The 17,776-nt window shown below is 42.8% G+C and overlaps 1 protein-coding gene across 4 annotated transcripts in view; it reads right to left on the bottom strand.

Annotated features, from left to right (window-relative positions):
* The window catches only part of LOC137438689 (uncharacterized), a 155,730-nt gene that overhangs the window by 104,702 nt on the left and 33,252 nt on the right, over positions 1-17,776 (bottom strand). The window contains exon 3 of one of the 4 annotated variants that reach the window (XR_013621183.1): positions 12,570-12,628. The exons of the other annotated variants lie outside the window; for them this stretch is intronic. The gene's annotated coding sequence lies outside the window, so the exon portion shown is untranslated. The remainder of the gene's footprint in view (positions 1-12,569; positions 12,629-17,776) is intronic. 4 annotated transcript variants of the gene reach the window in all.

The raw sequence follows: 17,776 nt of genomic DNA, 5'->3' as shown, positions 1-17,776 counted from the left end.
GAGGAGATGAGAGAAACCCATTCAGGGCCACACGACGACGACTAGAGAGGAAGTCCGCCAGCCATGCGTGGAGATTTCCATGGATACCAAGGGAGGAGAGTTTGGTGAGCAGAGCGGGGTGCCAGACCGTGTCGAAGGCACGTAATATGTCGAGGGAGACAGCTCTAATTTCCTGTTTGGCATTGAGGACCTCCATCCATTGTTGAGACAGCAGAAGCAGCATGTCCAGAGTAGAGTGACCTGGTCTGAAACCAAATTGATGATCAGAGATCAAGCCATTGGAGAAGAGGAAAGATTTCATATCCGAAGCAATGATGGATTCCATGACTTTGCTGATAATTGGGAGAAGGCTGATTGGTCTGTAGTTGCTAGGATCTGTTTTTGCACCTTTTTTGTGCATAGCGGTGATGTCGGCTGATTTCCAAGCAGATGGCAGTTGACCTTGAGCAAAAGAGAGGGTGAAGAGAACAGAGAGAGGGTGAGATAGAGCGGCAGAGCAGGATTTTAGGACCCGTGGGCTGATGCCGTCGGGTCCAGTTGCAGAAACAGAGTCGAGGGTTGACAGAAACTTTTCCACCTTGTCAGGAGGAAAGGACACGGAGTCCAGGAGCAGCAGGGTACGACTGGGTATGGTGGGTACAGAGAGGGATGGGTTTGGGACACAAGATTTAGAGGCAAACACAGAGTTGAGGCATTCAGCTTTTTCACGTGCGGAGTCAGCTGTGTAGCCGTTTGAGGTAAGGGAGGGGATGGAGGGGGAACAAACACCAGAAACGGATTTGACCAGATGCCACCAGGATTTGGAAGAGGGAGACAGATAAGAGAGTTCGGTCTTGAGAACGGAGAGATATTGTTTCCTTGAGAACGGAGCTATTTGATCTTCATTTCAACAATATTGACAGATAAAGGTGATATAATATAACAAATATGAAACATTTACATTTTGTAGTCCATTGTATAATTTAAATCAACATAAATGCAAATTTCGCATGTGGAAAAAGTAACTGCACCCCATGGAATGTTTTTTAAAATCTTTTTAACATATGTGGACATATCAATATTTGATCTTCATTTAAACAGTATCTATAGATAAAGGTGATCTAATTGAACAAAAAACAATGAAAAATTGACCTTGCAATAATTTATTCAGCAAAAATTAACAGAGATGCCCTTTCCTTCTGTGGAAAAAGTAAGTACACCCTTGGCTCTAATAGGTGGTATTGCCCCCTTTGGCAGAAACAACCTCAAGTCAGCGTTTCTTATAACTGTCTATCAGTCTCTGACATCGACTGGGAGAACTTTTTGCCCACTCCTCCATGCAGAATTCTTTCAGCTGTGCGATGTTTGAGGGGTTTCTTGCATGCACAGCTCATTTCAAATCCCCCACAACATCTCGATGAGATTTAGATCCGGGCTTTGATTTGGCCATTCCAGAACCCTCCATTTCTTTATTTTCAGCCATTCCTTGGTGGATTTACTGGTATGTTTAGGGTCACTGTCATGTTGCAAGGTCCACCTTCGGTTCAGCTTCAACTTACCGACAGATGGCCTCACATTATCCTCAAGCACCCTCTGGTACAATGAAGAATTCATAGTGGATTCTATGATGGTGAGCTGCCCAGGCCCTGATGCAGCAAAGCTGCCCCAAACCATAATATTTCGACCACGATGCTTTACAGTTGGTATCAGGTTCTTGTGGTCAAATGCTGTGTTTGGTTTTCGCCCAACATGTCTTCTGGTACTGTGGCCAAATAGCTCTACCTTTGACTAATCTGTTCAGAGCACATTGTTGAAGAAGTGCTGGTGTTTGCCTAGGTGTTCATTGGCAAACTTTAGTCTTGCCCTGATGTTCTTTCTGGACAGCAAGTGTTTCCTCCTGGCACACTTCCCATGTCGGTCAAATTTGTTCAGCCTCTTTCTAATGGTAGACTCGTACCTTTGACATCAACAGTGGCAAGAGCTACCTGTAGGTCCCGTGATGACAATCTGGGGTTCTTTGAGACTTCTTTCAGCATCTTGCGGTCTGCTCTCGGGCTGAACTTGCTGGGGCGGCCTGCCCTGAACAAGTTGGCAGTTGTTTGGAATCTTCTCCACTTGTAAATGATCTTCTGGACAGTCGAATGATTGATTTGAAATTGTTTGGAGATCTTTTTAAATCCCTTCCCAGACTCGTAGGCATCTATAACCTTCTTTCTGAAGGCCTCAGAGAGCTCTTTTGATCTAGGCATGGTGACGACGCACACTTCAACAACAAAGAGCAAACCAAACTAAATGTTTGAGGTTTAAATAAGACAGTTTCCTCTAAGATCCTCTCTCACGATGTTCTAATAATTTGCACCTGAGCTGGTGCACCTGATTCTAATTTTAGGTATTTGAAGTAGTGATAAATAGTCATACCCCGTTTTACGCCATTTCGACCTCCGTCAAATCCGACTTTATGCCACTCTTCTTGAGTAAATTTCAGTTCAGCGAACGTCATTATGTGCGACTTTACCTCACTCCTACGGACGTGAAAAAAAATAAACAATTTAAACAATTGGATGTTTTAACGTTTTAACGATCGTTGATCGTTGTTTTAACGTTGATGTTTTAACGATTGAAACAATTTAAAATACAATAAAAAGCACATTAAAAATAAAAAAAATGTATGTACAGTATACGTACGTGTAGCTGCTGGTTCTCATTCAAAACAAAGGTGACGCCATATGCATTTTGTCCTGTGCTGCGGTCGCATGCTTGCTTTACCTTTCGCTGGTATTTTTGTGATTATTCCCTCACTGTGTAAAGGTTCCTTTACTGTGTAAAACAACCAATGTAATGTGGCAACGGCGAAACATGACGATGCCGGCTCAGACGTACAGTATACGTTTGTATTAGAGGGAAGTAGTTCGTTAGATGATGCTGTGTGTGTGTAATTGTGGGTGCCTCTTGGGCTTAGTGAAACTAGGGCATGCCCGTACTATATATATATCTAAAATTATATCCCCCCCCTCTATTTACATGAAATGGTTTGGTCCATTCGCAAAGCCAAAGCGAACGGCTTGCGAGTACGGTGACAATCCCCCCCCTCTATTTACATGAAATGGTTTGGTCCATTCGCAAAGCCAAAGCGAACGTCTTGCGAGTACGGTGATAATCCCCCCCCTCTATTTACATGAAATGGTTTGGTCCATTCGCAAAGCCAAAGTGAACGGCTTGCGAGTACGGTAGAACCCCCCCCCCCTCTATTTACATGAAATGGTTTGGTCCATTCACAAAGCCAAAGCGAACGGCGAACGGCTAAATCGCCATAGTTCGGTAACTACTTGTCCGATTAATTTCAAACCTTGAAAAGGCACATCCTCGGGTCCCCAGCAATATACCTGGCAAGTTTCAAGTATATCGGACCCGTGGTTGTCGAGAAACAGCGGTCACAGACACACATACATACACACACATACACACACACATACACACACACATACACACAGAGATTACTGGAATTATAGATAGATGAGGCATTGGTCGAGAATGGTTGTGTGTGTGAGAATCTGGTTATCGTTGAACTTGGTGTAATGAGGCAATGGTCTGGGCTGACCGGAGAAAGTGTATGAGTGGTGTATTGAGGACATGTGTCATGGTGTTGAGTGATTGACTTGCATGGGGTGCAAGTGGATAAATGGAGAGAATACTTGGTGTGTGGGAATAAATGGTGTGTGGAGTGTAGTGTGGGTTGAGTGGTGTGGAGTGCATGGTGCGAAGGAGTGGATGGGGGAGGATTGACCCCTTCACGAATACCCGGGGAGGGTAGTTTAAAGTTAGGTAGAGGGAGTAGGTACATTGTTTGGAAATTGACATCTGTGGTGCAGGGAGTAGCAAGTTGTTGCTTTGAGGGGTGCATGAGTGAGTGGAGTGGCTGGGCGTGTGGCCTTAATTTGTGAGTATGGTTAAATGGGCACTCCGCCACTGGTAGTCTGTCGGCCAGCTGAGGCCGCAGGTAGGCTCTGGGAGCCAGGTAGCGTTCAGTGTAGAGTTCAGTGGGGCCCGAGGATCCTAAGAGAGGACCCGGGTAGCCCAATGCCAGAGAGGGCATCAGAGGGGTGAGAGAGCCAGGAGGGCCTTCCCCGAGTTAGGGTAGTTGAAGGAGCTAGGCAAGCTCGGGTGGCGACTTCAGTGTCGGAGGTGCGCAGGTAAGTAGGACCTGCTGGTAGAGCCACAAGACCCAGCCCTGAAATTGTGCGAAGGCACAGATAGAAAAAAGGGGGGAGTGGGACCCCAAATTTGGTAGGGCACAACAGGGTGGGTCAATGCGAATTTGTTTTTAGAACCACATAGTGTAAAGAGGCCAATTGATTGGCAGGACAAGACCCCGGGTAGTTTAAAGAGTTAATGTCAATTAGAAGGATAGTTAGGATGAAATCTCTTCGCACCATCCACATACACTCACCAAGGTGACAGGACTCCACACCAGGTTTTGCAGATGATTTGGAATGAAAGACGCATCACGACGTGGGTGAGACATTGTGTTTATTCCATCTCTTCCTTCTTGGGAGGGATTGGAAACGAATTTGGCATAAAGGGGGATAGAAGAGACAAGATGGTAGAGAGGGAATTTGTAAAGTGTAAATACGGGGAGGGGCAAGGGTAGTGTAGGTTGACATGGGGGGTGACGAACGGCTAGGGACGAGCTTTCTCCGCTCGCTCTCCCGCGCCCCTCATGTTGTATTACCTTGTTTTGACGTGTACCCTTGTGCCCTTTGCCCCGCTAACCTCTGCTTTGTCTTTCCTCCCCCACCCATGGACCCATATCCTTTGTTGAGGGGAGTGTGCAGGAACCCTGAGCTGTGTGGCTGCACTTTTGTAGTAGATATACCAAGTAGATACCCTTGATGCATATCCTTGTAAAGAACCGATCGACGTGTGCATGTACACATGTGCATGGATTTGCAAATGCCTGCCTGTACATCGTCGTTTCTGCGTATATCGCATCGTCCAAAAATAAAGAAGCACGCAACTTCGGCCGCTCGAGGAAAGAGGGGGCACGCCTACGACTCGGAGGCGAGCGTTGATCCCCGGGGTGGCCGGGTTCACGGAACCCTGAGCTCGTTCATTCGTCACAGACGACACGACATGACGAAACTGCTCGGACACGTTGGGTAAAGCAGGCAGTGGGAGCGGCAAAGATTCAGGGCGAAGCCGCAGCCTCCTCCAGTTATTTACTCTAGTTTTATGAATTACGGTGTTTGTCTTCATTTTAAGGCATTTTAATTACATTACGCCCGGTTTACGTCAAAAACCGAGTTACGTCACGGCTTATGGAACCAATTAATGACGTAGGCCGGGGTATTACTGTAATTATATTATATCACCTTTATCTATCAATATTGTTGAAATGAAGATCAAATAGCTGTATGTTGAAATATGTTGAAAAAGTCAAAACTTTACATTGGGTGTACTTACTTTTTCACGTGACTGTATACTGTATATATATATATATATATATATATATATATATATATATATATATATATATATATATATATATATATATATATATATATATATATACATATATATATATATATACATATATATATATATATATACATACATACACACAACCACACATGCACCACATACACACAAACACAAACATAGAGACAGAAACATACACATACACACACGTACATGCACACAGAAACCCACACCCACCCACACACACACGCACACACCCACCCACACACACACCCACACGCACACTCACATGCATACGCACACACTCGAGAATAAGGAATGATAATCTAGTAACTAATTATTACATTTATAAAAAAAATTCTCTGACAAGCACTTTGGATACATTCTAATTCTTTCTGCTCTTTAGTCTTATGCGTAGCAGGAAAAATATTTTGGAAAACTATAATTAAAAGTACACATTCATTACATACCTTTTCCAGTCATGGCTTTAGCATAAAAGTGATTCAAATGAAACATTTGCATATCATGGGTGTGTGCATTCAGGGAATGGTATTCAGTTCCGGTAATGGCCTAAAATTGCATAAACTGTTAACAGCATCCGTGTTAATTAGCACAAATAGGCAAAACCTTCCACCTTGGGAAACTACGCTTTAACTGCTTGCACATTTTCTGCTTCTCAAATGATTTTGATATTGCAATATGAGGCTATGTCAGCATATCCATAGTAGGAATTTTTCACACAAGTGTCAAGCGACATGCTGACTCTTCAAAGTAACAGTAAACCCAGTCTTCTCACTTAAAAAAATAAAATAAAATGCATGTTCATGTCTCCAAACTTTACACACATCTTATCTGACAGCCGGTCATACCCATCTTGTCGATGGCACGATTCGGCTTTCTAGTAAGGGCATTTTATGAGATATTTCACAAATCTGTTAACTAAATTGTTACCAAAAAATTTCTTCACCAATATGTTTGTAAAGGTGTGTAATAACATGTGTTAAAATGTTGAAGTTCAACTCCCGTGGGAAACCCAGAAAAAAAGCTGTTGAATTCGGGTACCGAAAAATTATTTTCGAGAATTTTTATTTTTTAAAATCGGCCCTTAAGTAACTTATGAGGGGTCAAATAAGGGTTTTTCATGATTCTGAGTTGATTGTTAACATTTATATTTTCACTTTTACATTTACACACAAAGTAGCTTTTATTTCACATACATATATAATACTCAAGAGTTATTTCTCATTCACAATGTCAGAAGTTTCAACAGTCATTGTCTATGTCTTCTTCAGACTCAACAACATCATGACTGCAGTTTCTGCATGTAATGCCATTACAGACTCCACAGGCCGAGATGCACGTGACCCCATTCTTCTTGCAGCTGCATCGCCGGTTGCTGCAATCTCCATGACAATTACAGCTCGTGAACTGCAATAGCTCCTCAGGAGCCGTGGGGTCCAGTGTTGGAACTGGCTCATACCCATGCACACCTATTGTCCATCCATAGTCACTGGGGTTCAGAGGGTTGGTTTTCACATCTAGTAGTCCAGAATCTTCCATGATGTTACCCATTGATCCAAGATAAGACTTCAGCAGGTGAAAACCACCCAACCTTGGAATGACGGGTAGATTTGCCTGCTTTATTATATTCACAGCCTTCAGCCAAATCGGAAGATCAAAGGTCACTATAGCGACCCCAGCGCGCCGTATGCACTCTTTCAGAGTGGTGAAGATGGTGTTGAGGTCATTAGGGTCTCCTTCAATAACTGGGAGGAACTCGATCTGTGTGCTCTGCTTTGCATCATTAGCATGGATTCTCTTCATCCAGCCATTCCAGTTGGAGTGTGGGAACTCAGGATCGTTGGCTTTGATCACCCACCCCGCTGCCCAGAGTGTGTCACCTGGAGTGAGGAGTGGCTGATCATGAGCCAGGGAGGAGGAAAGCTCAGCGAGGGGGAGAAACATGATCGCGTTCGTTCCTATCTGTTTCCTGTTCGTAAATGGAATAATCTTTACTTCAGTTCCTCTCAGGATCTTAGCTTTGTCGAGTGCCTTCAACTTCACCCGGGGGAAAGCTGCTGTTGTCTGTGGATCTGGCAAAGGTGGTGCCGGAGAGGTGACTTCGATCCAACCCATTGAGTGAAAGGGAGTGTTTCCGTGAATAGAGACAATGTTTAAATCTATATTGTCTCCAACAAACTGAGTGACTGCATTGTTTGTTTCCCCAACCTCCATAAAGACCACCTGATCATTACTTGACAATTCACTTTCACTGGCTGGCACTTTGGCTGTCATCACTGATTGATCCTCAAGCGCAGCATCAACCGCAACCTCATCATTGATCTGTTCATCGGTTTCCTCCACAATGGTGTCAAGAGTGCCAGAAGTATCTGGAACATCATCTCCACTCCTACTATTAAGGAAGCAGTATTTGTAGTTTTGTGTCTCCGTGTAAGACTCAGTGTATCCCAGCCGGTGGAACTTGTTGAGCATCCATTTTGACCCAAATCTATGATCAAGTTGTATGGCAAGCCCCATTTGGTGTGGCAATACTCCAGACCGAGGTCGACAGGCCTTAATAAAATTCTGCCCCCAAACGGCAACTCTTTCGTCTGTCTTGACAATCGGTCTCAAGAACATCTGAAGGCTTGCAGGAACAAGTGTCAGCTGACTATCGATGTCAGTCATACTGTGTGTGGTGGGGTATGACTTTGGACCTAAATCAATCAAGGCAATATCATTGGATATGAACTTGAGTGCCGTCTTTATGATCTGAGTCTTCTCATCTCCATGGTCAAGATTAGCATGATGCCCTCGCAGAATATTGTCGGTGCCATCTTTGAGACAGAGTACATCTGCCCTTCTTTCCTGTGTTGTGAAATACAAGGTGTCTTCGTATTTCTCTAGAAGTTTTATCTTTAGCCAATGCTTTGAATAAGAAAGGCTCTTCTCTGGTGACTGATCAAACTCCTGCAGCTTTTCATGGACTTGGTCCATGTTCATTACCCCATGCTCTAATTCTGAGTCTAACCATTCGCAGAATTCAATAAAAACTGCCTCTCGCTCCTCATCAATACTCCTCTGTCCTCTCTTCCTTTTTCCTTCCTCGTCAGTCTTGGACAAACTGTCACCTCTCGCAAACATAAGTTTGCATCGCAAATGGTACAGTGTTTCTTCTGCTACCAAGTCGTTGATCCCTTCCAGGCGTCCAGTGACTTCAGTGCCCCAGTCATCCCCGCGACTCCGTGCTGTCTTCAGCAAGCTTGCCTTCAGTGTATCTGCAGTCAAATTATCTGGCACTCTGTATTTCTTTCTAGCTTGTGCTGGATTATTTTTGTAGAGCTGGGCTGGTTGGTTGCAAAGAATGCATACATCCTTATACAGGAGGTCAACTGACTGTGATCTTCTAGAACTGCAGCCAGTTGATGAACTGAACTCACAAGTAGTGCGTCTTCTCTTCAACTTTGATGACTCTTTCCCTGCCTTTGATGCTTGAGCTGACTTCTTGGTGGTTGCAACAAAGTTGTTGTACAGATCATTTTTACACTTCTGGTGGTACCTCAGTTTTCCTTCCTTTTGAGCCTCCTTCATACGTTCCACAACAGTAACATTTTCGACAGTTTCTGCTTGTTTCAATAAAGTTGAGTATCCCTTTGGAGTTGCCTGTATGAGCCTTTCAGCTGGTGTTTCTGAGCGTGCACAGATGAAGCAATTGAGCACAGGTGGAGTAACGTCTTCATCCATATTGCTTGACTCCATGTCCTGCAAAGTAGAAAATGAGATATGTTTAGAAATTATTTTTCCACAAAGGAGTGTCTGTGGTGAAATATAAATGTTAACAATCAACTCAGAATCATGAAAAACCCTTATTTGACCCCTCATAAGTTACTTATGGGCCGATTAAAAAAAATAAAAATTCTCGAAAATAATTTTTTGGTACCCGAATTCAACAGCTTTTTTTCTGGGTTTCCCACGGGAGTTGACCTTCAACATTTTAACACATGTTATTACACATCTTTACAAACATATTGGTGAAGAAATTTTTTGGTAACAATTTAGTTAACAGATTTTCATATGTTTCCCTTACTATTCGCATTAGCTCTGCATTAGGCATATCAAAAAGACAACCCTGACTATTTCATTGCTTTTCACATGTACAGGCAAATTGGACCAGGTAACACTTTATATATACCCTGCTTTAAAGCACTGAGAGGTGTTTTTGATCTCTGCCTGCCACAGTGATCCGCAATCCAAAAGTCCACAGCTTTGTTCCTCAGTTATAGTGTTAATGGTTTTCCTCTGTAATAAAAACCACCTTTAGAGGCCATTTTTTCCCCGCAAGCGGGGGTTGGCCTTTTTCGGGAACTGTGGTTGTTGTTGTTTTTCGGTCCCCTTTTTGAAGCAATGTTTTACGGCCGGATGCCCTTCCTGACGCCAACCCTTTTTGCCGCCTTTAACGACAAGCAGGGAATTACCAGTGAACTGGTACTCAATTTGCCGACCTCGGAAGGATGACAGGCTGAGTCAACCCCCCTGGCGTTTACCTCACTCTGCCGTGTAATCTACCCCCTTTTCTCCACCACTGTAATTATACCCTCCTCCGGAGGTCTTGAGAACTGTACCCCTTGCGTCGTTTCATCTATCCCAGTCGTTGTCCTTTCCATCATTGATTTAGCATAGCGCGATTTGGTCAACGTCTGGGTAGAATCGGGGTCTAGTCGGGGAATTAACTGTTCGGTCGCGGTCATACCAACCGCTCGGTCAAAATAACATCTAAACCGCGTCCGTAACAATTCATCTCGGGGATTTCATTTCGGGGGTCTGTAATGCATGATCTATATATACAATATATTTACTTAATATTTTCTTAGTAATTTAATTACATAATTACCAGTATAAGGTGAACATCGCTTTGTATATAAACATTTATAAATTGCAATGAATGGACTGTGGGATTAAACATGTCTCCGGAAAGACCGACTGGACAACCCTCCCATCTACTTTCTCAACAATCCTCTCCAAGAAGTTCTGTCACTCAAGCTTTTGGATCTCACTACCTGCCATGATCTTTCCTGGGAAAAACCACATTTCCAAGCTGGCCTCCAAAGCCAGTCGCCGACTGGGCATCCTCCGTCATGCGAAGTCCTTCCTTGGCACACCTGAGCTCCTCACCACATACAAAGCTTTCATCCGCAGCTCAATGGAATACTGCTCTCCCCTCTGGGCTGGTGCTCCTGCCTCACACCTAGCTCGGCTTCACGCTGTTGAAACAAAAGCTTTCAGAATCATTGGATCTCCCGCAATGAAGCTAACTTTCACTTTCCTTTCACTCACTTTCACTCACTCACCGCAGGCAGGTTGGTGGTCTTTCTGTCTTCTACCGACTCCTCTCCGTCCTAGCTCCCCCAGCTCTCTCTGGGCTCTGTCCCCCAAATATTCCTACAGGTCGCACAAGATCTGCCTGCAACCCTCTTATGGTTAAACTGCCAAAATCAACTCTCTGCTCACCTTCACTCCTTCAATCCTCTTTTGTCCCGCCTCTGGAACAAACTCCCTCACTCTCTTCAATCCCTCTCCTCCATTCAGGTCTTCAAAACAGCTGTTCGCCACCATCTCTTATTTTTCTCCATCCAAGACCTTGATCTTTTCTACCCCCATTAATCCACCCCAAATCCACCTCCTTCAAATTCCGTTTTCTTTCCTGAAATCCCCTGTAATGTCCATCTTGTTTATCCCGTGTACCCCACCACAGCCCTCTGCCTTCCACAGACCTCCCAATGTCCTTGTTGTCCACTGTTGTTGTGCTTCCCTCTCTCTCCCCTCTTGTCTCCCGCTCCATTTATTGTATGCTTTATGTGTCCGTGCATGTTTTAGTGTTTAATGTGCTAGCTCTTACATGAGCTTGAACTCTGTATACCCCAAAAAAGAAAAAATTAAAGCACCATTTTTTTTCTCTGCAGAATTTAAGGCTTATGGAGGAGATTGGAAATGTCTAACATGAATCACAATGATGAAACGATGGACAAATTTATACAATGTATGGGATTTTAACAGGAGATCCCTGCTTAATGTGGTAATCAAATAGGATGGCCAAACAGGCCACCTTGCAAGATTTATTGTTTGTCTCTTGATTGTACATAAGCAAAAGTTAGATAATTACATAATTCTTTCTTATATTGTAAAATCAGAATAACTTGAGGTAATATGCACCGAACAGCAGGGGAAAAGGTGAAGGCCACTGCAATGAAGAGACAAGAATGAGATCGAAACCAAAGCTGGCAGAGAAGGCAGGTAGGAAAAAGCTTGTATTGTTGGAATGAAACCAAATCCCCGATTAACGACACCAGGATAACATGAAACAAACTTTGCGTTCTCGTATTCTCTGAGATTGCACCCCATGGAGGTTTCACAATACAGTTTCGCTGATGCCTGATCCTCGGGACTAAATCAACTGTGGATTGAAGGCTTTTCAAAGATGGAGCTGGGGAGGGAGACAGACAGGGAATCTCTTTCCAACAGAGAGTCGAGAAAGAACAGGATGTGAGGGCCACTGTGTTTCGGCTGGTTCGACCAGTGTCGGCTACTTTGGGAGAATGAAATAATATCATGAGCTCTTAAACATGACATCACCATGGACCACCACAAAAATAGACACTGTACAGCAGTCACATGGTTTTTCACAAGTTCACATTAAGATCAAATCTAGACAGCATTTGTTGCATCTAAAATCGGATTAATTTATTCGTCATCAGAGCAAAATGGTTTCATCTGTTACTTCTGGGGGAAGTGGGGGATTGAGGAAGGGGGAGGGGTTAAACCCACACTTAAAGCAGAGCACAATTAATGCAAGGATGCTGAAAACACAAATACTTTTACTGGGAAATAAATAAATAAGCAGTGGTAGAAACATAAATAGTGGGAGAAACAAGTGTTTTAAAAAAGTGAAGACAGAAGAATGAGTATGGATAAAAACAGAAAGAGAAGTGAAGACCCGCAAAGAAAAACGTGTCTGTGGTAATGTGGTAATGTAATACCTTTCATGTGGTAATGTAATATATAAAGCTCTTCCTTAGCATTCACTCACTCACTCTCTGACTGATATTAATGTTCAGTACCTTCCAGGTGATGTAGAAAGCTGAAATTTGGCGTGCCGACGGACATCGAAGCCGATACACTGGGAAAAAATCACAGAACTGTCGGAAAGCGTCCGTAAATGGAAATTTCCGTTAAAAAAACCGTAAACGCGTCCGCAAAAAATAAAATAAATGAAATCAAATAAACCGATATGTAGCGTTTGAAAATTGTAACTTTTATAATTGTAAAGTGTGAAATACAAACCTGAATGAAAATTTACATTAAAAAAAAACAAACACATCCATAAAAATTCAACTGAATTGATATAAAGCAGGAGGTCGGTGAAGCTTGCCTACAATCTCAACGCTTCTATTTATTATGTACCTACATACGAAGCACAATTTGTGATTGCTTACAATGTGTAAGCATACCCCACGAGAATGTTATTATGCTTGATCTTGGGTTTTTGGTACCGGGTGCAACCGGAAGTGTTGAGAGTGGTTTGGTTGGTCCCTTGGGTAAATAAAGGATTGACACGGATTCAGAACGCCTCGGACATCTTTTCCTTACACACTAAAGATTAACCTCTCACAAGGAAAGTGAATTCAGACGTAAAAAAAAAAAAAAAACGAGAGAGAGAGAGATGCACAGAGCGTTACAATGTGCCACCACCAAGAAGGGACAATGCGAAATGGACACAACAAGTACACCCATTTGGAAAAGGCTCCTTGAATTATCAGATTGCACTTCAGGTATAAAAATCACCACTCGGAGCGCGCACCTAAAATTGACCATAGGAAGTGGCAATTTTGCTGAAAGTCACTCGTATTTTGATTGACAGTAATCCATGCCGTCAACCGTGCACTTTATAGAAGTTTGTAGATGAAAATTACCTCTCGAGCTCAAAATCAACAAGTTCTTTCAAGGCTGAGCTGGAGAGACAGCATGTCATCGATCAGTGTGAACAAACAGTCATGCCTGCTGATCTTGTGTAAAATGTGGTTTGTATAATATTCCATTGGATTGTTTTGCACCATGGTAACTGCTTTAAGCATTCATTGGACAGAACATGGTAATTGGTAGAATAGGAGGATTGAGAAAACTGTGGGGAAGAAACGGACGTGATGGAAATGCCAAAAGCAGTGACTCACCGCACCATTAACAGCTAGTGGTGTAATCAGCGTGTAAGCAATCTTGGTACATTTTGCATCAAACGGAGTCAGGGTAAGGGTGTGATGACACTCAGGCCAACTATAATCAGCCAAAATCAAAAGCTTTGCTTCCACGAGCTCCCGGCTAAGCCTGTCATTTCTGGCTGCTCATAAGAAGAGTATAGCAATTTGGTGAGTGAAAAGGAAAACAAAAATCAATCCACGAGTCCAACACTTTCACGAAATCCCTCGATCCCTGGAACGCATTAGCAGCAACAAAGCTGACATCAGCTTCTCCTTTTCTCACTCGGTCTCTCTGATGCCCCCCACCCTCTCTCACCCGCCTCACCCACAGTTTTGCCAGGGAAAGAATACATCAAATTAATCCCATTCGTGAAACAATTCCACCTGATGTACACGCGCAATATCTCCGCGTTCTAAAGTCCCAGAAGATTTAAGTGAATTGCAATTTTGTTTATTTTCCTGGTACTTTGTTCATGAATTTCTCGACCTTGAGGGACCGATTTGAGAAGAAGAGATCCATGGGATGAGATTCAATTCTGGATAACGAAAAGGTGGAAAGTGTGCTTCGCTTCGAAGTGAAGTTTTATAGGCTAATGAGATTCCGGAATGAGAAAAGCTTGATTGCTCTTGGGATTCGCAAGACGTTCTGTTCGCAATCCAAAAGGTTTCCTTTGTCATCAAGCTCATCTCACTGATCTGCTGCTGCTCCCAACTCAGATGCTCCTCTCCTGCTTTCATTCCCACCACATCACCCTGAGATACCAGCGGCATTGTAAAACCAGGCTTGTTTTATTGCGAAAGCTAGCAAACAAAACATCCAATGTGGTTTTTGCATTCTGAGCTGTGAGCCAGCTGGCTGTTTAGCATTTATGGTTGTAGGACAGAAAACAAATAGAAAAGAGGTACAACAAGAAAGAAGGAAGAATATGAAAAAGTCAAAAATAAATCTGATGAAAAAAAAAATGGAATTCTGAACTTTTAGGATGGCTTTAGATCAATGCCTCTTCTGCAAATCTTCTTAAAGAGTAAGTTCACCGGGTTAGACAAGAGATATTAATGTCATGACAGTGAGAAGTGAAAAGAGTCGAGAAACGGGGAAAAATAATACATCTGAAGCTTCTTCTCTGCTTGCTGATTTAGACGTAATCATAAACTCGCTGACAACCAGAAACATGACCTTCAATCCAAAATTTCCATGTTATCGCCCTATCCGTTAACCAAGACTGCCATGAAAACACGTTTTCTTTGATTAGCTACATTGCAGAGATCGTCTCTTGAACCTCTATCTCACTCTCAGCCTCTGACTTGCCTTGGGTTGACTATAGAGCTAAGCTGGTTTCAAAAGATGGAGGCTGCTTTGACATTCTTCATCATGGCAAGTCCTCTATGAACCTCCACTCCGATGACGAGTAAATGACTTTGCAAGGGAATGCACCTCTGCACACCAGGCCCGGGCTCGATATTCCGACAGATTTGTTCTCTTTTGATGCTGTCGAGTATAAAACTCTGAAGATTAATGAAATCTCCAATAACAATCCTCTAGAGAGGTGTCTGTTGCTTTCACACGTCTTGAACGAAGTAGCGTCTTGAACTACCTTTTATCTGACATTGTGCCACCTCTTCCTCTACGCCATCCATGTTTCAACATTCACAGTTTTTACTTTTTACTTGGTTTTCTTGTTAATCCACTTACGATTAACTTTCTCCAATGAAAGCTCTTCGTTCATCCATATTTTTGTTCTCCCACCTGTGGAATTGTGTCCAGTTATCAATTCAGTTCCAGTCTTAACCTCCTGTTCTTCAAGACGCTTCTTTTCACTATCGCTTGTCATCCAAAATATATACTTTGAACTTTTATTAAAAACAATAACCATATTAATCTTACCTACTCATTTTTTTTGTTCAAGGCCTAAATGCTTTTTAATTATAAAAGTCAATGCATATGGGGATCACCATTTGTAATAACACAGATGTGCAGCAAATGAAGAGAAAACATTCCAACAGCTGTAAATTTCATGAAAACGAGGCTTTGTACCACTAACTACATGAAAAAATTTAAAATCATAGAAAAACACAAAACAAGCATCAAAGGAAAGAACATATAAACAGTAGGGTGGTTCTAAAGATGAAAGTAAAAAAAGTCATGCTCCTAACACTTAACATTTTTTGTGTGTATGAAAAAACCCTTGTGGTGAAATTTTAAGCCATTTGGACTAAATTTAAGGATTGCACACGGAGTTTGTAATTTCACATATTTGGCTCGCATAAATGTTTGGAGTTGATTATTATTTATTCTCCACTGCTATACTTGTTATTTTGACCAGTGCAGTTGACCTATGACCTTGCTATGTACTGCACATTTTGAAGTTGTTTTTAAGTTAATTAAATACAGTACAGCTGTACTCTGGTAAGCCTGGTGTTGGCTTAGCGGTTAGGGCGCTAGTTTGGGATCCTAGGATCCTGGGTTCGAATCCTGGTTGATCGATGAATTAACGCCAGGGTGGTTGACTCAGCCTGTCATCCTTCCGAGGTCGGCAAATTGAGTACAAGCTTGCTGGGATTAATGATTTAGAATAGGTATCCCCTGATTTAGAATAGGTATCCCTGTGCATTGTAAGAGGCGACTAAGGGTTGGTGTCAGGAAGGGCATCGGGCCATAAAAACATTGCCTCAAAAAGGGAACCATGAGGTCAAAGGGAACCATGAGGCAAGGCTAACCCCTGCTCTAGCGGGGAAAATATAGCCTTAAAACGATCATCCATTCATTCATTCACAGCTGTACTCTGGTGTATGCAGTTGCTCTCATTGAAGAGTACAATCGTCTCCTGACAAGGGGTGAACAGCAATCCCAGTGATCTGCTTCAAGTTGTGACAGAACATCGCAAGAGGTTTCCCAATTGCAGGAAATCGACGCAACAATTAGTGGCTGGCAACCATGAGTCACTGTGCAACCGCTAAAACTTGATGTATTCGAAAAATATTTCACATGCAGAAGTTTTATCTCAATACCCAAAAAGTAAAGGTTAGGAGTAAAACAATTCAATTTTTTTTTTTTGCCTTATGTAGCCAAGAACCACCGTAATAAACAGGAATAGGAAGAATTAGAGAAAGATGACAGAAAATGGAATTCAACGCAGAAACAAAAGCACAAATTGTAGACAAAGTTCTAAATATAGAAACATGGACTTTCACAGGAAAATGGACATCAATCAGGATAATCTGGAAAAAGGCAATACCGACATTGAGTGGCAATATAGTTGCTGACTGGCCAATCCGAGCCCAGTGCATGCTGGAAACCGTATCCAGATGAAGTGCAAAGACCCAACACCCGAATAATTAAAGCAGAACTAAAGAACAACGGTGAAGCACCTGAGTTGATATCGGAGCCACACACAGTAGAAAGTGCCAAAAACAGACGCGCTAAAACTCCAGCAGCTCTATTCCATGTAGGCCAGGCACTGATAGATGTGCCAAATAAATAATGGTTTCACTTGAGGCAAAATGCCTCACACGGTACAGATTGCAGAAGCGGTCGATAGACGAATGCTGGAGTGTCGCTGCAGCGTTGAAGAAAGTCTCCAACAATGGAACACGCTATGTGTCAGCAGTTAGCGTCATGAGCCGGAGCATGCTTCCAGCACAGGATAAGTGAACCTAATGAGTCTTGCCTGGATGTTGAGAAAAAAAGATGTTCCTTATCTTCCTATTTGCCTGCTTGTGACTTTTCCTAAATCCGTCATTTACCTCATCTTTAAACATAGAATTATATTCACCGAGAAAAATGAAAATCCCAAGTGACAAATGGCATTTACTTTTCGTCATCGAATGCTCATTTATTTAAATAAAGCTTTACACTCACGTTGGCCATCTGAAGCAATGGCGGCTAATGCTTCCGGACTTCAGATTGAAATCCCATTTGTCATGTGTATTTGTCCATCGTCTAATAATGTCTGTATTAGCCTGGTGTTGGCTTAGCGGTTAGGGTGCCGGCTTGGGATACCTCGGATCCTGGGTTCTGTAATCCCGGTCGATCGCTGAATTAACGCCAGGGGGGTTGACTCAGCCTGTCATCC

This window comes from Myxine glutinosa, chromosome 1 (assembly GCF_964187855.1).
Source record: "Myxine glutinosa chromosome 1, kmMyxGlut1.1, whole genome shotgun sequence".
Classification (NCBI taxonomy): domain Eukaryota; kingdom Metazoa; phylum Chordata; class Myxini; order Myxiniformes; family Myxinidae; genus Myxine; species Myxine glutinosa.
The sequence above is the reverse complement of the archived record's forward strand: the minus strand, read 5'-3'. Positions and strand labels throughout refer to the sequence as shown.